We start from the raw sequence: 23,880 nt of genomic DNA, 5'->3' as shown, positions 1-23,880 counted from the left end.
TGTCTAAAGGCTCAGTCTAGTCAAAAACTTTCAAGATTCAGGTAGGGCATGCAATTTTTTAATTTTAGGTGTTTTTTTTTTATTGAGGCAATGCAATCATAATAACATATATAAAAATAGCACAATACAGTAAAACAAAGAAAAAATACAGTAAATGTATGAATAGCAAAATAACGAAGCACTGTGTCATTAACTGAGTAATGAAAAAAAATAGCAATAATTACAGCTAATTAACTATAATTGTGCATTGTAAGTGCCCCTAACAGAAGGTCACTCTTGGACCTATGTAAGCAGAGGAAAATAATATTTAGGGGAATCAAAGCAAACATAGTTATAATACTAGGCTAAGGTTTCATGATGAAGAGAAGTATAAAGAACTATTAAATTCTCTAACATTGAGTAGCTCTGTAACGCATTCAATAAAATTGAGCACTATGCAAGCAAATCTGCTAATAGTATTAATATAAAGAACTCTGAATAACTTAGAGAATATTAATATTATAATTAGTGCAACCAACAATGGAGAACAGGCTGGGGGAGGACTGCTATCTCATGTGTAGTAAGAAACTAACACATAGATTACGAGTTTTGCGTTGCTGCTTTTAACACTGAAAAAAATTGCAATTTCAGTGTAAAAGCAGGAACGCATATTACGAGTTGTGTCGGTATAGCTATCTCGCAAGCATTTTAGCCTGTAATGCAACGTCAATCCCGCACTCAAAAAAATGAAGTTTTTGCGTTGGATTTTCAAAGCGCCTGTAATACAGGTTGTACAGTGAGGCTAAAATGCTTGCATTACAGCCTATACTGACACAATCCATACCGCCATCTGAAACCAGTAGTTATGGATTTTGTGTAACAAAAATGTTTCACAAAACTCATAACTAAAATGCTACAAAGTACACTCATAAACTACCTATTAACCCCTAAACTGCTACCCTCCCACATTGCGACTATTCAATAAAGTTATTAACCCCTAATCTGCTGCCCACCCACATCGCCAACACTATTTAAATATATTAATCCCCTATTCCCCCGCACCCCGACATCGCCTCCACTATAATAAAGCTATTAACCCCTATTCCGATGCTCCCCGACATCGCCGTCACTAAATAAAGTTGTTAACCACTAAACCTCCGGCCTCCCACATCTCCACCACTAAATAAACCTTTTACCCCCTAAACCGCTGGCCCTCCACATCGCAAAGCGCTAAATTAAACTATTAACCCCTACACTTAACACCCCCTAACTTTTATTTAAAATTACAATATAACTCTATTTAAATAAATAAAAACTTACCTGTGAAATAAATATAAACATGAACATTAAACTATGAATTAACCTAACATAACTAATCTAATAAAATAAAAAATACTACCAATTAAAATATCTAAATTACAAATGTAAAAATAACTAACACTATGAAAAAATTAAAAAAATCTAAATTACAACTAAAAAAAACCAAAATCCTATGAAAAATTTAAATAATCTAAGTTTACCAAAAATAATTAACACTAAAATCACGCAAAATAAAAAACACTAAGATTACAAAAAAATTTTTTTATCGAAATAAAAACAATTACGACTAATCTAATAGCCCTATAAAAATAAAAAAAGCCCTCCAAAATAAAAACACCCCCTAGCCTACAATAAACTACCAATAGCCTTTAAAAGGGCCTTTTGTAGGGCATTGTCCTAAAGAAATCAGCTTGTTTACCTGTAAAAAAATACAAAGTCCCCCTATCAGTAAAACCCACCACCCAACCGAACCCCCAAAATGAAAAACCCAAATCTAAAAAAAAAACCTTAGCTACCCATTGCCCCTAAAGGGGCAATTGTATGGGCATTATTCTATTCATAGCCCTATTCTAAAAAAATAAAAAACACCCCAAAAAATTAAAAAAAAACCTAACACTAAACCCAGAAGATCTACTGACGGCCCCTGAAGTCCGGATATCAATCTCCATCCAGACGGCGAGGTCTTCATCCATCCCGGGAACGTCTTCTATCTTCATCCCTGGAAGCCGAAGAGACCCTGCGTGGAGCACCTCTTCATACGGTCACCGCTGTACACTGAAGTTGAATGCAAGGTAGCCATTTCAAAATGGTGTACCTCGCCGCCTGGATGGAGATGGAGGTCCAGACTTCAGGAACCGTGAGTAGATATTCTGGGGTTAGTGTTAGGTTTTTTTTTAAAAAAAATTGGGTGTTTTTTTTTTAGCTCAGGGCTTTGGGTTTTGAAAAAGAACCCAATGCCCATACAAATGACCCTTTAGGGGCAATAGGTAGCTTAGGTTTTTTTAGAGTTAGGTTTTTTATTTTGGTTGTTGGTTGGTTGGTTGGTTGGTTTGTTTTACTGTTGGGGGGACTTTGTAATTTTTTACTGGTAAAAGAGCTGATTTCTTTAGGGCAATGCCCTATAAAAGACCCTTTTAAGGGATATTGGTAGTTTATTGTAGGCTATGGTGTGTTTTTATTTTGGGGGGGCTTTTTTATTTTTATAGGGCTATTAGATTAGGTATAATTGTTTTTATTTTTGATAATTTCATTATTTTTTTGTAATCTTAGTCGGCTAGATTTGGAGTTTTGTCGGTAAAGACCCGAAAAGCTAACGCCGGCTTTTTCTGGCCGCACCATAAAAATAACTCTGGTATTGAGAGTCCACATAAAGGCTGCGTTAGGCTCCAAAAAGGGAGCGTAGAGCATATTTAACGCAGCTTCAACTCTCGATACCAGAGTTGCCTACGCAAGCAGCCAGCCTCAAAAACGTGCTCGTGCACGATTCCCCCATAGAAAACAATGGGGCTGTTTGAGCTGAAAAAAAACCTAACACCTGCAAAAAAGCCGCGTTCAGCTCCTAACGCAGCCCCATTGTTTGCTATGCGGAAACACTTCCTACGTCTGCACCTAACAACCTAACATGTACCCCGAGTCTAAACACCCCTAACCTTATACTTATTAACCCCTATTCTGCCGCCCCCGCTATCGCTGACCCCTGCATATTATTATTAACCCCTAATCTGCCGTTCCGTAAACCACCGCTACTTACATTATCCCTATGTACCCCTAATCTGCTGCCCTAACATCGCCGACCCCTATATTATATTTATTAACCCCTAATCTGCCCCCCACAACGTCGCCTCCACCTGCCTACACTTATTAACCCCTAATCTGCCGAGCGGACCTGAGCGCTACTATAATAAAGTTATTAACCCCTAATCCGCCTCACTAACCCTATAATAAATAGTATTAACCCCTAATCTGCCCTCCCTAACATCACCGACACCTAACTTCAATTATTAACCCCTAATCTGCCGACTGGAGCTCACCGCTATTCTAATAAATGTATTAACCCCTAAAGCTAAGTCTAACCCTAACACTAACATCCCCCTAAGTTAAATATAATTTACATCTAACGAAATTAATTATCTCTTATTAAATAAATTATTCCTATTTAAAGCTAAATACTTACCTGTAAAATAAATCCTAATATAGCTACACTATAAATTATAATTATATTATAGCTATTTTAGGATTAATATTTATTTTACAGGTAACTTTGTATTTATTTTAACCAGGTACAATAGCTATTAAATAGTTAAGAACTATTTAATAGCTAAAATAGTTAAAATAATTACAAAATTACCTGTAAAATAAATCCTAACCTAAGTTACAATTAAACCTAACACTACACTATCAATAAATTAATTAAATAAAATACCTATAATTATCTACAATTAAACCTAACACTACACTATCAATAAATAAATTAAATACAATACCTACAAATAACTACAATGAAATAAACTATCTAAAGTACAAAAAATAAAAAAGAACTAAGTTACAAAAAATAAAAAAATATTTACAAACATAAGAAAAATATTACAACAATTTTAAACTAATTACACCTACTCTAAGCCCCCTAATAAAATAACAAAGCCCCCCAAAATAAAAAAATGCCCTACCCTATTCTAAATTACTAAAGTTCAAAGCTCTTTTACCTTACCAGCCCTGAACAGGGCCCTTTGCGGGGCATGCCCCAAGAAGTTCAGCTCTTTTGCCTGTAAAAAAAAAATACAATACCCCCCCCCCAACATTACAACCCACCACCCACATACCCCTAATCTAACCCAAACCCCCCTTAAATAAACCTAACACTAAGCCCCTGAAGATCTTCCTACCTTATCTTCACCATACCAGGTTCACCGATCGATCCAGAAGAGCTCCTCCGATGTCCTGATCCAAGCCTAAGCGGGGGGCTGAAGAGGTCCATGATCCGGCTGATCATGGACCTCTTCAGCCCGGGGGCTTTGTTATTTTATTAGGGGGCTTAGAGTAGGTGTAATTAGTTTAAAATTGTTGTAATATTTTTCTTATGTTTGTAAATATTTTTTTATTTTTTGTAACTTAGTTCTTTTTTATTTTTTGTACTTTAGATAATTTATTTCATTGTAGTTATTTGTAGGTATTGTATTTAATTTATTTATTGATAGTGTAGTGTTAGGTTTAATTGTAGATAATTATAGGTATTTTATTTAATTAATTTATTGATAGTGTAGTGTTACGTTTAATTGTAACTTAGGTTAGGATTTATTTTACAGGTAATTTTGTAATTATTTTAACTATTTTAGCTATAAAATAGTTCTTAACTATTTAATAGCTATTGTACCTGGTTAAAATAAATACAAAGTTACCTGTAAAATAAATATTAATCCTAAAATAGCTATAATATAATTATAATTTATATTGTAGCTATATTAGGATTTATTTTACAGGTAAGTATTTAGCTTTAAATAGGAATAATTTATTTAATAAGAGTTAATTAATTTCGTTAGATTAAAATTATATTTAATTTAGGGGGGTGTTAGTGTTAGGGTTAGACTTAGCTTTAGGGGTTAATACATTTATTAGAATAGCGGTGAGCTCCAGTCGGCAGATTAGGGGTTAATAATTGAAGTTAGGTGTCGGCGATGTTAGGGAGGGCAGATTAGGGGTTAATACTATTTATTATAGGGTTAGTGAGGCGGATTAGGGGTTAATAACTTTATAATAATAGTGGTGCGGTCCGCTCGGCAGATTAGGGGTTAATAAGTGTAGGCAGGTGGAGGCGACATTGAGGGGGGCAGATTAGGGGTTAATAAATATAATATAGGGGTCGGCGGTGTTAGGGGCAGCAGATTAGGGGTACATAAGTATAACGTAGATGGCGGTCGGCAGATTAGGGGTTAAAAAAATTTAATCGAGTGGCGGCGATGTGGGGGGACCTCGGTTTAGGGGTACATAGGTAGTTTATGGGTGTTAGTGTACTTTAGAGTACAGTAGTTAAGAGCTTTATAAACCGGCGTTAGCCCAGAAAGCTCTTAACTACTGACTTTTTTCCTGCGGCTGGAGTTTTGTCGTTAGATGTCTAACGCTCACTTCAGACACGACTCTAAATACCGGAGTTAGAAAAATCCCATTGAAAAGATAGGATATGCAATTTACGTAAGGGGATCTGCGGTATGGAAAAGTCGCGGCTGAAAAGTGAGCGTTAGACCCTTTTTTTAATGACTCCAAATACCGGAGGTAGCCTAAAACCAGCGTTAGGAGCCTCTAACGCTGGTTTTCACGGCTAACGCCAAACTCTAAATCTAGGCCAGTGCTTTTTATTTTTCGTGATTTTAGTGTTAAAGGGACATTAAACCCCAACATTTTCTTTCATGATTCAGATTGAGCATACAATGTTAAACAACATTCCAATTTACTTCAATAATCTAATTTGCTTCATTCTTTAGATATCCTTTGTTAAAGAAATAGCAATGCACATAAGGTTAAAAAATTTTAATTTTCCATTGTTCTCTACAAGTATTGGCGATTGGTTTATGGACATATATAAGATAAAGAAGCAGGTATACTTACACAATGTGATAAAGTAATGAGATCTGATTATACCTACAAGCTCAACCCATTTTATTAGGTTGTGACTTCAAAACACAAAATCAGCTAATTCATATACACAAATAAGACTTAAAAAAGCAAAATTCATACATTTTATACTCTGCAGCGGGTAAAAAAAGTAATTGGAAACACATTAAGGGAAAAACAATTTTATAGTATACTGTCCCTTTAATGTTCCTTTAATTATTTTTGGTAAACTTAGATTATTTACATTTTTTGTAGGATTTGGGGGTTTTTTAGTTGTAATTTAGATTTTTTTATTTTTTTCGTAGTGTTAGGTTTTTTTAAATTTGTAATTTAGATATTTTAATTGGTAGTATTTTTAATTTTATTAGACTAATTATGTTAGGTTAATTTATAGTTCAGTGTTAGGTTTATATTTATTTCACAGGTAAATTAGGGGTTGTTAGGTTTAGGGGTTAATAGTTTAATTTAGTGTTTTGCAATGTGGGGGCGGCGGTTTAGGGGTTAATAGGTTTATTTAGTGGTGGAGATGTGGGAGGAGGTAATAGCTTTTATTAGTGACAGCAATGTCGGGGTGGCAGATTAGGGGTTAATAACTTTATTATAGTGGCGGCAATGTCGGGGAGCGGCGGAATAGGGTTTAATATCTTTTATTAGTGGCGGCGATGTTGGGGGCGGCAGATTAGGGGTTAATAGCTTTATTATAGTGGCGGCGATGTCGGGGGTGGCAGATTAGGGGTTAATAAATTTATTATAGTGGCGGAGATGTTGGGGACGGCAGATTAGGGGTTAAGAACTTTATTATAGTATTGCGATGTCGGGGAGTGGCGGAATAGGGGTTAATAGCTTTTATTAGTGGTGGCAATGTCGGGGGCGGCGGATAAGGGGTTAATAACTTTATTATAGTGGCTGCGATGTTGGGAGCGGCGGAATAGGGGTTAATAGCTTTTATTAGTGGTGGCAATGTCGGGGCGGCAGATAAGGGGTTAATAACTTTATTATAGTGGCGGCGATGTTGGGAGCGGCTGAATAGGGGTTAATAACTTTTATAAGTGTCGACGATGTTGGGGGCAGCAGATTAGGGGTGTTTAGACTTGGGGTTTATGTTAGGGTGTTAGTTTTAAATGTAACTTTTTTCCCCATAGACATCAATGGGGTTGCGTTACGGCGATCGCCATTCCGCACTTCAGGTGTTAGTTTTTTTTCTAACACTCTCTCCCCATTGATGTCTATGGGGGAAAGAGTGCACAAGCACGTCAAAGCAGCCCTTGGCTTTTGTACGGTATGGAGCTTAACTTTCAGAAGCTCATAATGGCAGTGCTATGGAGGGTAAAATAATGCAACTTTTGTTGCGTTCGTTTCGCACCCTGTTTAGCGCAAAACTCGTAATCTAAGTTAGAAAACGTTTAGTTAGCTTGTGAGATATGCTGCTACCATCTGCTTAAATATATATATATATATATATATGTTTTACTGCCCCGGCCGTCAGCAGTTAAGCAGTAGCTCTGGGGACCATTTAGGCAGTAGGAATATGATTAAAGGGACAGTCTAGTCGAAATTCAACTTTCATGATTCAGATAGGGCATGCGATTGTAAACAACTTTCCAATTCACTTTTATTATCAAATTTGCTTTGTTCTCTTGGTATTCTTAGTTGAAAGCTAAACCTAGGTAGGCTCATATGCTAATTTCTAATCCCTTGAAAGCCGCCTCATGTCAATTTGACAGTTTTTCACAGCTAGAGGTCGTTAGTTCATGTGTACCCTATAGATAGCATAGTGTTCACTCCTGTGGAGTTACTTATGAGAGGGCACAGATTGGCTAAAATGCAAGTCTATCAAAAGAACTGAGATAAGGGGGCATTCTGCAGTGGCTTAAATACAAGGTAATCACAGAGGTAAAAAGTATATTAATATAACTGTGAACTTTTTTTTTTTTTTTTTTTTTTAAAGAATAAAAATTGTGGAGTAGACTGTCCCTTTCAGATCATTTAAGGGGAATCTATTTATGGTATAGATATGCCATGCATTACAGCACAACTATAAAGAGATGAGATATGTACTCACAGACTACAAAAAAGCAGTTGTTGTGGGAAAATAGTAATACCGGGGAATCAGTGAATACACATAAATACATGATGGAAAAGTTAATAAGAAACATTATAATAGATGACTAGCACATGTAAGAATCATCTTACAGTGAAATTAGACAATAATATATATGAACAAATTGACAAAGATAAATATATTTGAAGCAAAATCATGTAGATTATATAAGTGTGAGAGTTATGGTAACACAAAGAAAACAGCTTTTCCTCTGAACCTATCAAAATGCAGTAAACATTATAAACCCAGTTAATACCCAGAAAGTAATTGTTCTTTTTAAATAGATCAGCAGATATATTGAAGGTCACTCTAGAGAGCAAGCAAAAAGTGATAACAAGTATAAAATATCAGATTCAAGCCCTCTACTGTAAATCACTTCATTTTAAAGGGACAGTTCACCTAAAAATGTTCTCCCTTTTAAATTGTTCCCAATGATTCATTTTACCTGCTGGAGTGTTTTAAATTGTTTACAAATATCCCCTTTACCCCTATTTTGGCATTTGAAATAGCTGGTTTAGCCTGTACTATCTCAACCTATACTGAAAGTTTCTATACTGAAGTATATTCTATTAAATAGCCTAAGTAAACACAGCCAGCAGAAGAGATTACACCCTCAGTGGGGTGCAGGATAGTTAAGTAATAAAATGATAATTTTCCATTGTTCTCTCTATGTATTGAGCTTTGGTGTTCCAGACAAATATAAGATAAGGAAGCAAGTCTGTGTACATAAAAGTGATAGCATAATGAGATCTGATATTACCTGAAGCTCAACCCATTGTAATAGGCTGTGGTTTAAAAGAACAAAACCAGCTACTTCATATACACAAATTAGCCGAAAAATGAAATTTCTCATAAATGTTATACTGTGCAGCTGGTATAACAAGTCATTGAAAATACATTCATATAAAAACAATTTTTCAGTGTACTGTCCCTTTAAGTACATTGACACAGATAATACATTTGCAAACAACATTAATCAAAGCATAAGTAAAACTAAAACTAAAGAAAAACAATAAACTAAACTGAGCTAATGTGCCAAACTAGTTTGGGACCGATAATATTCATATGTTATTAGACCAGAGGGGGAATAATAACTAACTGCTATCTGCTTAAAGGGACAGTCAAATCCAAAAAAAACTTTCATGTTTCAAATAGAGCATGTAATTTTAAATAACTTTCCAATTTACTTTTATTAACAAATTTTTCTTTGTTCTCTTGGTGTTCTTAGTTGAAAACTAAACATAGGAAGGCTCATATGATAACTTCTAAGCACTTAAAGGTCGCCTCTTGTCACATGCTTTGTCTCTTGTAAGGTGTATCCAGTCCACGGATCATCCATTACTTGTGGGATATTCTCATTCCCAACAGGAAGTTGCAAGAGGACACCCACAGCAGAGCTGTTATATAGCTCCTCCCCTAACTGCCATATCCAGTCATTCTCTTGCAACTCTCAACACGCATGGAGGTAGTAAGAGAGAGTGGTGAAATATAGTTAGTTTTTTATCTTCAATCAAAGTTTGTTATTTTAAATGGTACCGGAGTTGTACTATTTTATCCCAGGCAGTAAATAGAAGAAGAATCTGCCTGAGTTTTCTATGATCTTAGCAGGTTGTAACTAAGATCCATTGCTGTTCTCACATATGTCTGAGGAGAGAGTTAACTTTAGCGGGAGAATGGTGTGCAGGTTACTCTGCTATGAGGTATGTGCAGTTACAATTTTTTCTAGAAATGGAAAATGCTAGAAAATGCTGCTGATACCGGAATAATGTAAGTTAAGCCTGAATACAGTGATTTAATAGCGACTGGTATCATGCTTACTCTCAGGGGTAATACCCTTATAAAATTGCAATATAAAACGTTTGCTGGCATGTTTAATCGTTTTTATATATGCTTTGGTGATAAAACTTTATTGGGGCCTAGTTTTTTCCACATGGCTGGCTTAAATTTTGCCTAGAAACAGTTTCCTGAGGCTTTCCACTGTTGTAGTATAAAAGTTACAGTTGTTGCAGTTAAAATTACAAACTGTGACATCCAGCTTCCCTCAGGAGTCCCCTGTATGCTATAGGACATCTCTAAAGGTCTCAAAGGCTTTCCAAAGTCGTTTATTGGGGAAGGTAGGGCCACAGCAGGCTGTGGCAGTTTGTTGTGTCTGTTAAAAAACGTCTATATCGTTTTTTTGATCCGTTTTTTTAATTAAGGGGTTAATCATCCATTTGCAAGTGGGTGCAATGCTCTGTTAACTTATTACATACACTGTAAAAATTTGTTTCTCTTAAAGGTACAGTACCGTTTTTTATATTTGCTTGTTAACTTGATTTAAAGTGTTTTCCAAGCTTGCTAGTCTCATTGTTAGTCTGTACAAACATGTTTGCTAGTGTAATCTAATTTCATTTTCCATCAGGCCTGTGTGTCAGGCCCACAGCATATACTGTGATTAATTGCTCTGTGCCACCACTGATATCTGGTGTAACATTAGTGTAAATTTAAAAAAAAAAAAAAAACTTTTACATCAGTTTGCTAGTGTAATCTAATTTCATTTTCCATCAGGCCTATGTGTCAGGCCCACAGCATATACTGTGATTAATTGCTCTGTGCCACCACTCCTATCTGGTGTAACTTTAGTGTAAATTAAAAAAAAACTTTTACATCAGTTTGCTAGTGTAATCTAATTTCATTTTCCATCAGGCCTGTGTGTCAGGCCCACATATACTGTGATTAATTGCTCTGTGCCACCACTGATATCTGGTGTAACATTAGTGTAAATTTAAAAAAAAAACTTTTACATCAGTTTGATAGTGTAATCTAATTGCAGTTGCCAGGCCAGCCTGCCACTGCCAGCCTCAGTGCCACCACTCATATCTGGTGTAACATTAGTATACATTTTTTTTTAAAAAATTTTTACATCAGTCAGCCAGCCTGCCACTAGTGCCAGCCTGTGTGTCAGGCTCCCAACATATACTGTGCCTACTTTCATCCTCAGTGCCACCACTCATATCTGTTGTAACATTAGTGTAACTTTTAAAAAAAAATCTTTTACATCAGTCTGCTAGTGTTATTTAATTTTAGTTGCCAGGCCAGCCTGCCACTAGTGCCAGCCTGTGTGTCAGGCTCCCAGCATATACTGTGCCTACTTCCATCCTCAGTGCCACCACTCCTATCTGTTGTAACATTAGTGTAAAAAACATTTTTTTAAAAAAACTTTTACATCAGTCTGCTAGTGTTATTTAATTTTAGTTGCCAGGCCAGCGTGCCACTAGTGCCAGCCTGTGTGCCAGGCTCCCAGCACTGTGCCTACTTCCATCCTCAGTGCCACCACTCCTATCTGTTGTAACATTAGTGTAAATTTTGTAAAAAAAAACTTTTACATCAGTCTGCTAGTGTTATTTAATTTTATTTGCCAGGCCAGCCTGCCACTAGTGCCAGCCTGTGTGTCAGGCTCCCAGCATATACTGTGCCTACTTCCATCCTCAGTGCCACCACTTCTATCTGTTGTAACATTAGTGTAATTTAAAAAAAAAAAACTTTTACATCACTCTGCTAGTGTTTTTTAACTTTAGTTGCCAGGCCAGCCTGCCACTAGTGCCAGCCTGTGTGTCAGGCTCCCAGCATATACTGTGCCTACTTCCATCCTCAGTGCCACCACTCCTATCTGTTGTAACATTAGTGTAAATTAAAAAAAAAAAAAAAACATTTTACTTCAGTCTGCTAGTGTTATTTAACTGCAGTTGCCTGCCTGCCAGCGTGTGTGCCAGGCCCACTTTCCAACTAGTGCCACCAATCATATTTGTTATTACAGTAGTGTAAATATTTAAAAAAAAAACTTTTTTGACTGTGAAACATCAGTCTGTTAGTGTAATGTAATTGAAGTTGCCTGCCTGCCAGCGTGTGTGACAGGCCCACTTGCCAAGTTAGTGGCACCACTCATATTTGTTGTAACAGTAGTGTAAATATTTAAAATAAAAACTTTTTTGACTGTGAAACATCAGTCTGCTAGTGCAATCGAATTGCAGTTGCCTGCCTGCCAGCCAGCGTGTGTGCCAGGCCCACTTGCCAACTAGTGCCACCAATCACATTTGTTATAACAGTATTGTAAATATTTTAAAAAAAACTTTTTTGATTGTGAAACATCATTCAGCTAGTGTAATCTAATTGCAGTTGCCTGCCTGTCAGCGTGTGTGCCAAGCCCACTTGCCAACTAGTGCCACTAATCATATTTGTTATAACAGTAATGTAAATATTTAAAAAAAAAAAAAAATTGTACTGTGAAACATCAGTCTGCTAGTGTAATCATCATCAGCCGCTTCACTTGATCTGTCAGAGAAGTTATTGACACATCAGTTGGAAGAAATGAGTGATGCACAACCATCATTGACAGAGGATGTAGATAACAGTGATATGTCTCAGTCAGGCAGCATTACACACATGGACATACGGTGTGATGATCATGGTGATGTTGTACACTTGTATCTTCCTTTGTTGATTTGTCAGATACAAGTGAAGCGGTTGATGATGATGCGTCCATGGATGTCACGTGGGTGCCCGCAAGAAGAGAAGAAGAAGAGGGGGAAAGTTCAGATGGGGAGACAGAGAGGAGGAGGAGGAGGAGACGATTTGGAAGCAGGGGGAGGTCATCGCAAGGAGCTAGTGGCACAGTCAGACAGCATGCATCGGCACCCGGGGTCAGCCAGACAGCACGCCAATCAACGCATGCTGTTGCCACCAGCAGAATGCCGTCATCGCAGAGCTCAGCAGTGTGGCATTTTTTTTGTGTGTCTGCCTCTGACAACAGTGATGCCATTTGCAACCTGTGCCAAAAGAAACTGAGTCATGGGAAGTCCAACACCCACCTAAGTACAACTGCTTTGCGAAGGCACATGGTCTCACATCACAAACGCTGATGGGATTAACACATGAGTAGAAGCAGCACAAAAACTCAAAGCCACCATCCTCCTCCTGGTCCAGCATCTTCAGCCACGTCAACCACTGCTGTCCTCCTTGCCCCCTCTCAACCATCCGTCTCTCTTACGTAGCAGTTCCTGGTCATCTGCCCACAGTCAGGTGTCTGTCAAGGACATGTTTGAGTGTAAGTAGCCAATTTCCCAAAGTCACGCCCTTGCCCGGCGTCTGACAGCTGGCTTGTCTGAACTCTTAGCCCGCCAGCTTTTATCATACAAGCTGGTGGAGTCTGAGGCGTTCAAAAAATTTGTATCTATTGGGACACCGCAGTGGAAGGTACCCGGACAAAATTTCTTTTCACAAAAGGTAATCCCCAACCTGTACTCGATTGTGCAAAAGGAAGTAATGGCATGTCTGGCACACAGCGTTGGGGCAAGGGTCCATCTGACCACTGATAGCTGGTCTGCAAAGCATGGTCAGGGCAGGTATATCACCTACACTGCGCATTGGGTAAACCTGCTGATGGTGACAAGCATGGAATGCGTGGCTCTGCAGAGGAGTTGGTGACACCACCACAACTTGCAGGCAGGCCTGCTGCTACCTCCTCTACTCCTCCTACTCCATCCTCTTCCATAACCTATTCCTCGGCTGAGTCCTCTTCTGCTGCTGCGTCTTGCTCCACATCAACGTCACCCCCCCAGCTCCCCAGGTACTATTCAACATCCCGGATACGGCAGTGTCACGCTGTCTTGGGGTTGATTTGCCTGAAAGCCGAGAGTCACACCGCACCAGCACTCCTGTCCACCCTGAACGCACAGGTGGATCAGTGGCTGACTCCGCACCAACTGGAGATTGGCAAAGTGGTTTCTGACAATAGGAGTAATTTGGTGGCGGCATTGAAATTGGGCAAGTTGACACATGTGCCGTGCATGGCACATGTGTGTAATCTGATTGTACAACACTTTGTGCATAAGTACCCAGGCTTACAGGACGTCCTGAAGCAGGCCAGGAAGGTGTGTGGCCATTTCAGGTGTTCCTACACAGCCATGGCGCACTTGTCCGATATCCAGCGGTGAAACAACCTGCCAGTGAGGCGCTTGATTTGCGACAGCCCAACACGTTGGAATTCAACACTCCTAATGTTTGACCGCCTGCTCCAACAAGAAAAAGCTATTAACGAGTATTTGTATGACCGGGGTGCTAGGACAGCCTCTGAGGAGCTGGGGATTTTTTTGCCACGTTACTGGACACTCATGCGCAATGCCTATAGGCTTATGCATCCTTTTGAGGAGGTGACAAACCTAGTCAGTCGCACCAAAGGCACCATCAGCGACATCATACCATTTGTTTTCTTCCTGGAGCGTGCCCTGCGAAGAGTGCTGGATCAGGCCATAGATGAGCGTGAAGAGGAAGAGTTGTGGTCTCCATCACCACCAGCCTTATCAGCATCGCTTGCTGGACCAGCGGCAACGCAGGAAGAGGATTGTGAGGAAGAGGAGTCAGAGGAGGAATGTGGCTTTGAGGAGGAGGAGGAAGACCAAGCACAACAGGCATCCCAGGGTGCTCGTTGTTGTCACCTATCTGGTACCCGTGGTGTTGTACGTGGCTGGGGGGAAGAAGATACCTTTCAGTGAGATCAGTGAGGATGAGGAATGGGACATGATTAGCTCGGCATCCAACCTTGTGCAAATGGGGTCTTTCATGCTGTCGTGCCTGTTGAGGGACCCTCGTATAAAAAAGCTGAAGGAGAACGACCTGTACTGGGTGTCCACGCTACTAGACCCCCGGTATAAGCATAAAGGTACTGAAATGTTACCGAATTCCCGCAAGTCGGAAAGGATGGAGCAGTTCAAAAATAAATTAAAAAGTATGCTTTACACAGCGTATAAGAGTGATGTCACAGCGCAACGGGAATCTAACAGGGGAAGAGATGAAAGTAATCCTCCTCCCACGACCACGCCGGCAAGGACTGGATGCTTTCCAGATGTGTTGTTGATGAAGGACATGCGGACCTTTTTAACTCCTATGCATCGTCACAGCCCTTCGGGATCCAGCCTCAGAGAAAGACTCAACTGACAGGTAGCAGACTACTTAGCATTAACTGCGGATCTCAACACTCTGAGAAGCAATGGACCCCTTGACTACTGGGTGTGCAGGCTTGACCTGTGGCCTGAGCTATCCCAATTTGCAATTGAACTGCAATTGAACTTCTGGCCTGCCCCGCTTCAAGTGTCCTGTCAGAAAGGACCTTCAGTGCAGCAGGAGGTATTGTCACTGAGAAGAGAAGTCGCCTAGGTCAAAAAAGTTTTGATTATCTCACCTTTATTAAAATGAATGAGGGATGGATCCCGAAGGGACTGACATTGTGCGATACATTAGAGTAAAAAAGGCCTGATGTGATGAGCTGCCTTGGGCTACAAATGGTACACTTGCTGCTGTATTTTATCTTCGAACTTGCATGACTTACCCACCAACAATGCAGGGTCAGAACCTCTGCAACTGGTATGCTCGATTGTGCAAAAGGAAGTAACCTTACCATGGGTCTCAGCCCGCACGTCTTTGTAATTCTCTGTCTGGGAAATTATATATCTTTCATATTAGCTATTTATCTATCAAATCTATCTATCAATCGTATCTATCAAATGTATATTGCATCTATTGATCTATGCAATTCGTATCTATCAAATGTATATTGCATCTATTGATCTATGCAATTCATATCTATCAAATGTATATTGCATCTATTGATCTATGGAATTCGTATCTATGAAATGTATATTGCATCTATTGATCTATGCAATTAGTATCTATCAAATGTATATTGCATGTATTGATCTATGGAATTCGTATCTATCAAATGTATATTGCATCTATTGATCTATGGAATTCATATCTATCAAATGTATATTGCATCTTTTGATCTATGTAATTCGTATCTATCAAATGTATATTGCATCTATTGATCTATGTAATTCGTATCTATCAAATGTATATTGCATCTTTTGATCTATGTAATTGGTATCTATCAAATGTATATTGCATCTATTGATCTATGTAATCTATGTATCTATCTATCTATCTATCAAATCTATCGATCTCGTGGTTGTGCAAATGGACTGTTTGCGGTTGTTTGCGGTGCGTTAAACAGGGAGTTTGGTCTGTCACTGTGAAGCGGGAGTAACCCTTACACTACCTGATCGATACAACATCATACCTGATGTTTTAAAGCACGTTATTCCAAACAATTTAAGAATGTTAGGTGATTTATGCCCTTTATGGCTTAAAACCAGACTCTGCATCAACTATGTAATTTTCCATGGGAGTTTTGCCATGGATCCCCCTCCGGCATGCCACAGTCCAGGTGTTAGTCCCCTTGAAACAACTTTTCCATCACTATTGCGGCCAGAAAGAGTCCCTGTGGGTTTTAAAATTCACCTGTCCATTAAAGTCAATGACGGTTCGCCCGGTTTGCGAACATTTGTAGAAGTTCGCGTTCGCTGTTCGCAAATGCAAAATTTTAGGTTCGCGACATCACTAGTATGGAATTGTGAACTAATTGTAAACAGAATGGGAGATACTCTGCCTGTAACAGGTCTTACTGCAGAATTGATTTCTATTACCTCTCACGAGAGGTTCTCCATAAAATCTGTCAAAATATCAAGAACTGCCAAAGGGGTTAGCTCCATGTTCTTTGCTGGTAGATTGGTTAGGCAAGCAGATTTGTAAAAATTATTATTGAAATATTACATATAAAATATTTTAAAAACTTAATACAACATATGAAAAATTATTTAACATACTGTAAAAAAATATAGATATATTCTATGGATTATTTATAATATTTTACAGTATGTTTAATATTTTTTATATTTTTTTATTATTTTATATGTAATATTTCAATAATGCATGTTAAGAATACAAGTTTTTCATGTGCACTATCCCAGCCACATTTAATCTAAATCACAAAACCCGATACGCAAAATGCATATTTTACATTCCTATGTTTGGCACATCGAAAAAAAAAAGTACTTTTTATTACTAAATATAAATTTCTATATATATCTGATACTGTTCATGTAAATAAATATCCATATAGATATACAGATATAGGTATATACACATTTATATAGAAATTCCTTTAAGTGAAGAACATTGGAATGTGAAATATTTACAGTAAATATGCAATTAGACACATAAATACATAAATACATATGATTGTATACATATATCTATATATATCTATCTATAAATATATATATATAAATCACTTTATTCACTATTTATTTTTAATAATGTGTTTAACTGCGTATGTGCTCTAAATATTTTTACATTCCAATGTTCTTCACATAGGGGAATATGTTCAAAATATTGTTAAACAGATATTCCTATATATTTGTATATATCAATATATATAATTTCAATATATATATATATATATATATATATATATATATATATATATATATATATATATATTACCAAAAAATCATCATATACATATAAAAATATTTATTTAAGAACATATTGTTCTATGTGAAGAACGTTGAAGTCTCTTGGAAAATAAGTTAATGTGGTGGCGATATTTTTTTAGCTCACGCAGTAACTTTATACGTTCAACTTGTATTACGAGCGCAACCTGATGCTCACAAAAAGCCTCTGTCTAGCGCTAAATTGTGCTCAACTCGTAATCTAGCCCTATATGTTTTGGTAGTAGAAATATATATATATATATATGTATATATATATATATATATATATATATACAGTATATATATAATGTAGATACATCTTTATTGTAAGAATTTCGATATTTAAAACAAAAAAACCCTACAAACTTGCATAATGTGAAAAAAATTAACTCAACTTAGTCTATCATTTAGTCTGTGTCATTTAAAATCTTTTTTTTTTACTTTTACATTGCAAACATTAACTCATTCAACCTATAATTTTGCTTATTTATTAGGCTGACGATATTGCCGCTTTAAGAAGGAACACATATGAAAAATACATATGTGAGGGTTCTTATTACAAAACCATTTCTTTAAACAGCCCTGACATATGTATTTTTCATATGTGTCCTTTTTTAAAGCGGCAATATGGTCAGCCAATTATTTATCCAACTGTTATATCCTGGCACTTGTCAGCGCACAAGGTCTCACAATAGTACTGAAAACGTATGACACAGGACACAAGGATGCAGTTTAATAATAACAATTTTTAATATGAGCTTATTCTATTAACACAAATCAGCACTCAGCTTATAAGCAAGGCAGTGATTAAACTATAAATGCATTACTTATCTTTGGGTTTTGAATAAAGCATTAATATCAGCATACAAGGAGAGGGCACGAACATCAGAGCTACATGCAGTGTCATCTCAGTGGAAAACACACATCAGATCTCTCACAGGTGGTCTCTCTAAGATGTTACCCAAAAAATCTTCTATGTCACTTCTCAGCAATTCTACTAAATAATGTACAATTTAGCAGGCATGTCTAAGGTTATGTTAATCATATTATTTTACAACAAGCATGTAGCAAAATAAAAGTATTCTCAAAACAAAATATTCTCACAGTAGTGCCTCTCATTGGAATACGGCTCCCCTCTTTCGAGATAAGAACACTGCTATGAGAACAGACAGGCATAGTGAAACAGAGTGTTGTCATGGACACTAGTTATTACCTTGAGGAATCTAATAGACTCTTAAACGATGTGTCCACATATAAGAAACTGACTATGAATCCTTTAAAGAAACAAGCACAACAATTAGATATCCTTCTAAAGAATGTGAAAGCAGAAGGCATTATCAATCAATCTGAATTGAACTTTTTGTCCATTATTCATCCAAAGACCCCCACATTTGACTTTTTACCAAAAGTGCATAAACACCTCACCAGACCACCAGGCCGCCCTATAATATCAGGGATAGAGTCTCTCACCTCTAGTTTATCTCAATACGTGGATTTCTTTCTACAAAATATGTGATTAACTTACAATCGTATCTAAGAGATTCAACTCACTTCCTCAACTCCATCAGAAATTTGATTTGGCAAGATAATTACATTTTTGTCACATGTGATGTGAATTCATTTTATACTAATATCTCACACAATTTGGGTTTAACTGCAGTAAAAACATATTTAGATAAAGATGACGAACTCCCAACTGCACAAAGTAAATTTATACTGGATTGTATACAATTTATCCTTTCCAATAATAGTTTTTTATTTAATGATGAAATATACCTGAAATTGAAGGGTACTGCAATGGGCACAAGGTTCGCCCCTAGTTATGCCAATCTGTTCATGGGCCATTTTGAAGAGATCTATATAAATGATTGTCCATGGGGGGCGAACTTTGTGCACTATTGCAGATATATTGACGATATCTTTATAGTTTGGAAGGGAGATATTGAATTGCTAGACTCCTTCATGATTGATATAAATACCAATGATATGGGTATTTCCTTTACCCATGAATATAGTAGTAACAAAATAAATTTTTTGGACATTGAGATAGAAGTCACTGATAACCAATTGCAGACTAGAACATATTTTAAAGATATAGACGCTAACAATTACATACATTTTGAAAGCTGTCTACTCACACAATGGAAATCTAATATTCCCAAGAGCCAATTTATGAGGATTAAGAAAAACTTTTCTTCTTTAGAGAGTTACCAATCGCAATCTCAAATTCTCACCACTAGGTTTATAGAAAAAGGTTATGATCCAAAAACTATTGAAAAAACTCAAAATGAAGTAGCTAATATAGATAGAGACACACTACTGACAACTAAAACTAAGAAAAAGGGTAAAAATGCCAATAAAAACTCAGATGACCTCTTTATACCTTTTATCACAAACTTCAGTTCACAACATTTAGAAATCAAAAAAATCTTAAAAAGACATTGGAACCTTCTGAAACAGGATCATATCCTAGGTCACAACTTAAAAAACCAACCTGACATTATAACCTGACATCACATAATACCTTACATCCATATGGTCTCAATTCAGAATTGGACTTAAGTTCACTTATCTAAGTTATCTTGTATAACACCTAGATACCTAATATAAGTTTAGATATACATACTTATTATTATACATACATATCTATACATATTTTACTTAATCCTATTGCCCTATCATAATTTAGTGTACCTGGGGATCATGTCCTTCTGACCAGGTGTCAATATTTCATTTCATATTTATAATTTATATTATTTTCATTTCATATTTTTAATTTATATTATTTTTATTTATTTCATATTTATAATTTATATTATTTTTATTCATTTCATATTTATAATTTATGCAAGTTTTATCCCTTTTTCTTCTGGAACTCGCTAATACATAGACAGGATTTTCTGTCCCTAATTAGAATGAAACCGAATAGGTTTTTCCATATCCCTTCCAAATCTATTTTTTGATATAACATATAGCTCTAGCTACTAGCATTAAATACATGACCTCTTAGTATTCCTGATATGGATACTGCTATTGGTTGCACTTGAATGAAATAACTTGTTACACCCTTTAACCATAAGAAATGTTTCCATACTTTTTATTATTCTTTATTTATTCCCTTTATTTTATTCATTCCATAATATACATAAAATGTGTTTCACATAATTTTTTTACATATTTTTTTCATATTTTTTCATATGTCTAAAAATTTTTTTTTCATATGCTCACATATTCTCACGAATATATTATCCACTTAGAGTTTGTGGCTACACATTTCCTTTAACGATTTAGTGAGTTAGAAGTTTATACATATTTATATATACTAATAATTTATTTCCATCTGATCATCTGTACGCTTATATTTATACATTTTACACTCGATTTAGACATAATATAATGTCTTTGTTATGAGTATCAGAAAGAAGTCCTCTTAGTATCCTACATACAGATACTAAAATTGGTTACATTAGAATTGAAACAAATTGTCACACATCTATACATGATTTTGTCTAACAAATGTATTGCTGGTCTAATGGTAACAATGTTCGATGTTAATTTGCTAATAGTAACAGCTGATTCCATGTCAAAACACACCCACTGGGAGTCAATAACCAACCTATAAGGCTGAACAATAGGATATTTAAATTCCAACTTGTCTGTAATGAGCATCTTGATAAAGGCCTACGGGGCTGAAACACATAGATTTGCTCATTCTACCTGACTTTGTGACATATGGTAATAGTAGGAGAGGTGCATCGAGCCGCTTACAATCAATCTGAGTGGCATGCATATGCGTAATTCCTCCCCCAGGATCTATATACCTATTGTCTGTTTGCTCACCTATTTACTGTTCATCTGGGATTACAACTACTGCCAGTTTTGGACTTTAAACGATTCACACTGGTGATTCGGTATCTAACCTCTAACACCAGAACAGGTAGTAGGACCTGTAGGTACAGCAAGATTCATCATCGTAGCTGCCAGCAAAATACCTTGGTCCCAGGATCTACTTGTGTTCTCTCTCTGACATCGGAAGCTCTTGTCCGGATTTTCAAACCGCTTCTATCCAGCCACCGTCATACGGTTCGGTACACGCCAGTAAGACACGTCTGTCTGCCGAGACTTTCACATTTTGGAGTGACGGTAACAATATAATAAGTACTTGGAACACTTTCTTATCCCGGGATAATCCTGTCAGAAAGGACACGGACATTTGCTCATATGAATTGTGATCTCAATTGTTTTTATTTGAACTAATCAGAAGTTTCTAGTTTTAACTCTATTTTTATGTACCATATATTGTTTATATTTTAATGTATTAGGTGCCGGCATCTTATTAGCCTATGAATTGTGTTTATTAATTTACTATATAAAATATATTTTGATTTAATCCTACGTTATTAACTTCAATTCTTATATATTTTATGCCCCATTGTTTCACGCATCTCATTTAGTACACAGCAATTTTTCAAACACTATTGAATATTGTTGTTTATTTTTTACTCTTTATTTGGACTAATTTCGTTATTAACTCATATTTTGACATTTTTTGCCTATTGTTTTATACATCATACTGAGCACATAGCACTTCAACAAACACTAGCACTAATATAATTTATGCCCCAGTGTTTCACACACTTATATATTTTTATGCCCCAATATTTCTCGCATCTCATTTAGCACATAGTAATTTTTTAAACACTATTTAAAATTGTTATTTATATTTTATTTGGATGAATTTCGTTAATAAATGCATATTGTTTTATACATCTCACGGAGCACATAGCACTTTACAAATATTAGCACTTATCATTTGGTTAGATTTAGATATATATTTGACTACGTTTTTGGACAACGTTTGTCACTTTATACGCCGAATTTCTTTAAGAATCCCTAGAGGATTACACAAAGACACAAAATTATTTTTCACCTATCTCTGTGCTTTTTTAGCGCTACCCATACTATCATTTTTTCTTATGTTCTTTGGTAGGTAGTTAGGAGATCTACATACCTTTTGGGTTAGCACATTAGAGAAGAGTGTCAGCATCTTCAACATTTTCTTATAGTGAAACAGAGTAACTTATTTCTTAAAAGTACATGTGTGTTAACTATATAATTATGCATACTCACCTAGATTACAAGTTTTGCGTTGCGGCATGTAACGCTGAAAATATGGCATTTTCAGCATTAAAACAGCACCGCAGCTATTACAAGTGTTGTCGGTATAGGTGTACCGCACACCTTTTAGCCTGTAGTCGCCACTATAAAAAAATTATTAACCCCTAAACTGCCACCCTCCCTCATCGCAAACACTATTTAAATATTATTAACACCTAATCTGCCCTCCGTCCACACCGCCGCTATAATAAACCTATTAACCCCTAAACCGCAAGCGGCCCACAACAAAATGCACTAAAATAAACTATAAACCCCTAAACCAAAAGCCCCCCACAACGAAATAAACTAATTTAAACTAGTAACCCCTAAACCTAACAACCCTCTAACTTTATATTAAAATTACAATTTCCCTAGCTTAAATTAAATTTAAACTTAACTGTCAAATTAAAAATAATAATTTGAAACTAACAATTAAACTATTATAATTATTAAACTAAAATTAAACTAACTACCAATTAAATAAAACTAAACTAAAAAAATCTAAAATAGCCTAAGCTACCCATTGCCCTGAAAAGGGCATTTTTATGGGCATTACCCTTAGAAGGGCATTTAGCTCTTTTACTGACCAGAACCTAAACTAAAAAAAAAAAACACCCCAAAAAACCTTAAAAAAACCCCGGCATGAAGTCTTCGAATTAGCCAATAGAATGAGAGCTGCTTAAATCCTATTGACTGATTTGAACAGCCAATAGGATTTTAGCAGCCCTAATTCCTATTGGCTGATTGAAATTTTTTAGCCAATAGGAATGCAAGGGACGCCATCTTGAATCGCGTCCCTTGCATTGAAGATTCAGTGTTCGGTGGCGACCGTATGAAGAGGATGCTCCATGCCGGATGTCTTCAGAATGGACCCGCTCCGTGCAGGCTGGATGAAAATCGAAGAGGCCGCTTGGATGAAGACTTCTTGCTGCATGGATGATGACTTCGCTGGCTGGATGAATATCCTTTAAGCGGGACTTCAACAACTGTAAGTGGATTGACTGGGGTTAGTGTTAGGTTTTTTAAGGGGTTTTTGGGTGTGGTTTTTTTTAGTTTAGGGTCTGGGCAGTAAAAGAGCTAAATGCCCTTTTAAGGGCAGTGCCCATACAAATGTCCTTTTCAGGGCAATGGGTAGCTTAGGTTTTTTAGATATTTTTTTTATTTTGTGGGTTTGGGGGGGTGGGGGTTTGTAATGTTAGTGAGTCTTTGTAATTTGTTTTCCGTAAAAGAGCTGTTATCTTTAGGGCAATGCCCTACAAAAGGCCCTTTTAAGTGCCATTAGTAGTTTATTCTAGATTAGGTTTTTTTTGGTATTATAATAGAAATATAATTTTTTTATTTTTGATAATTTGT

General features: G+C 36.6%; 1 protein-coding gene across 1 annotated transcript in view; it reads left to right on the top strand.

The window, feature by feature from the left end:
• LOC128636467 (prostaglandin D2 receptor-like) overlaps positions 1–23,880 on the top strand; it is a 193,070-nt gene that overhangs the window by 69,233 nt on the left and 99,957 nt on the right. The gene's annotated exons all lie outside the window — the stretch shown is intronic.

This window comes from Bombina bombina, chromosome 1 (genome assembly GCF_027579735.1).
Source record: "Bombina bombina isolate aBomBom1 chromosome 1, aBomBom1.pri, whole genome shotgun sequence".
NCBI lineage: Eukaryota > Metazoa > Chordata > Amphibia > Anura > Bombinatoridae > Bombina > Bombina bombina.
This window is presented reverse-complemented; position numbering and strand designations above follow the sequence as displayed.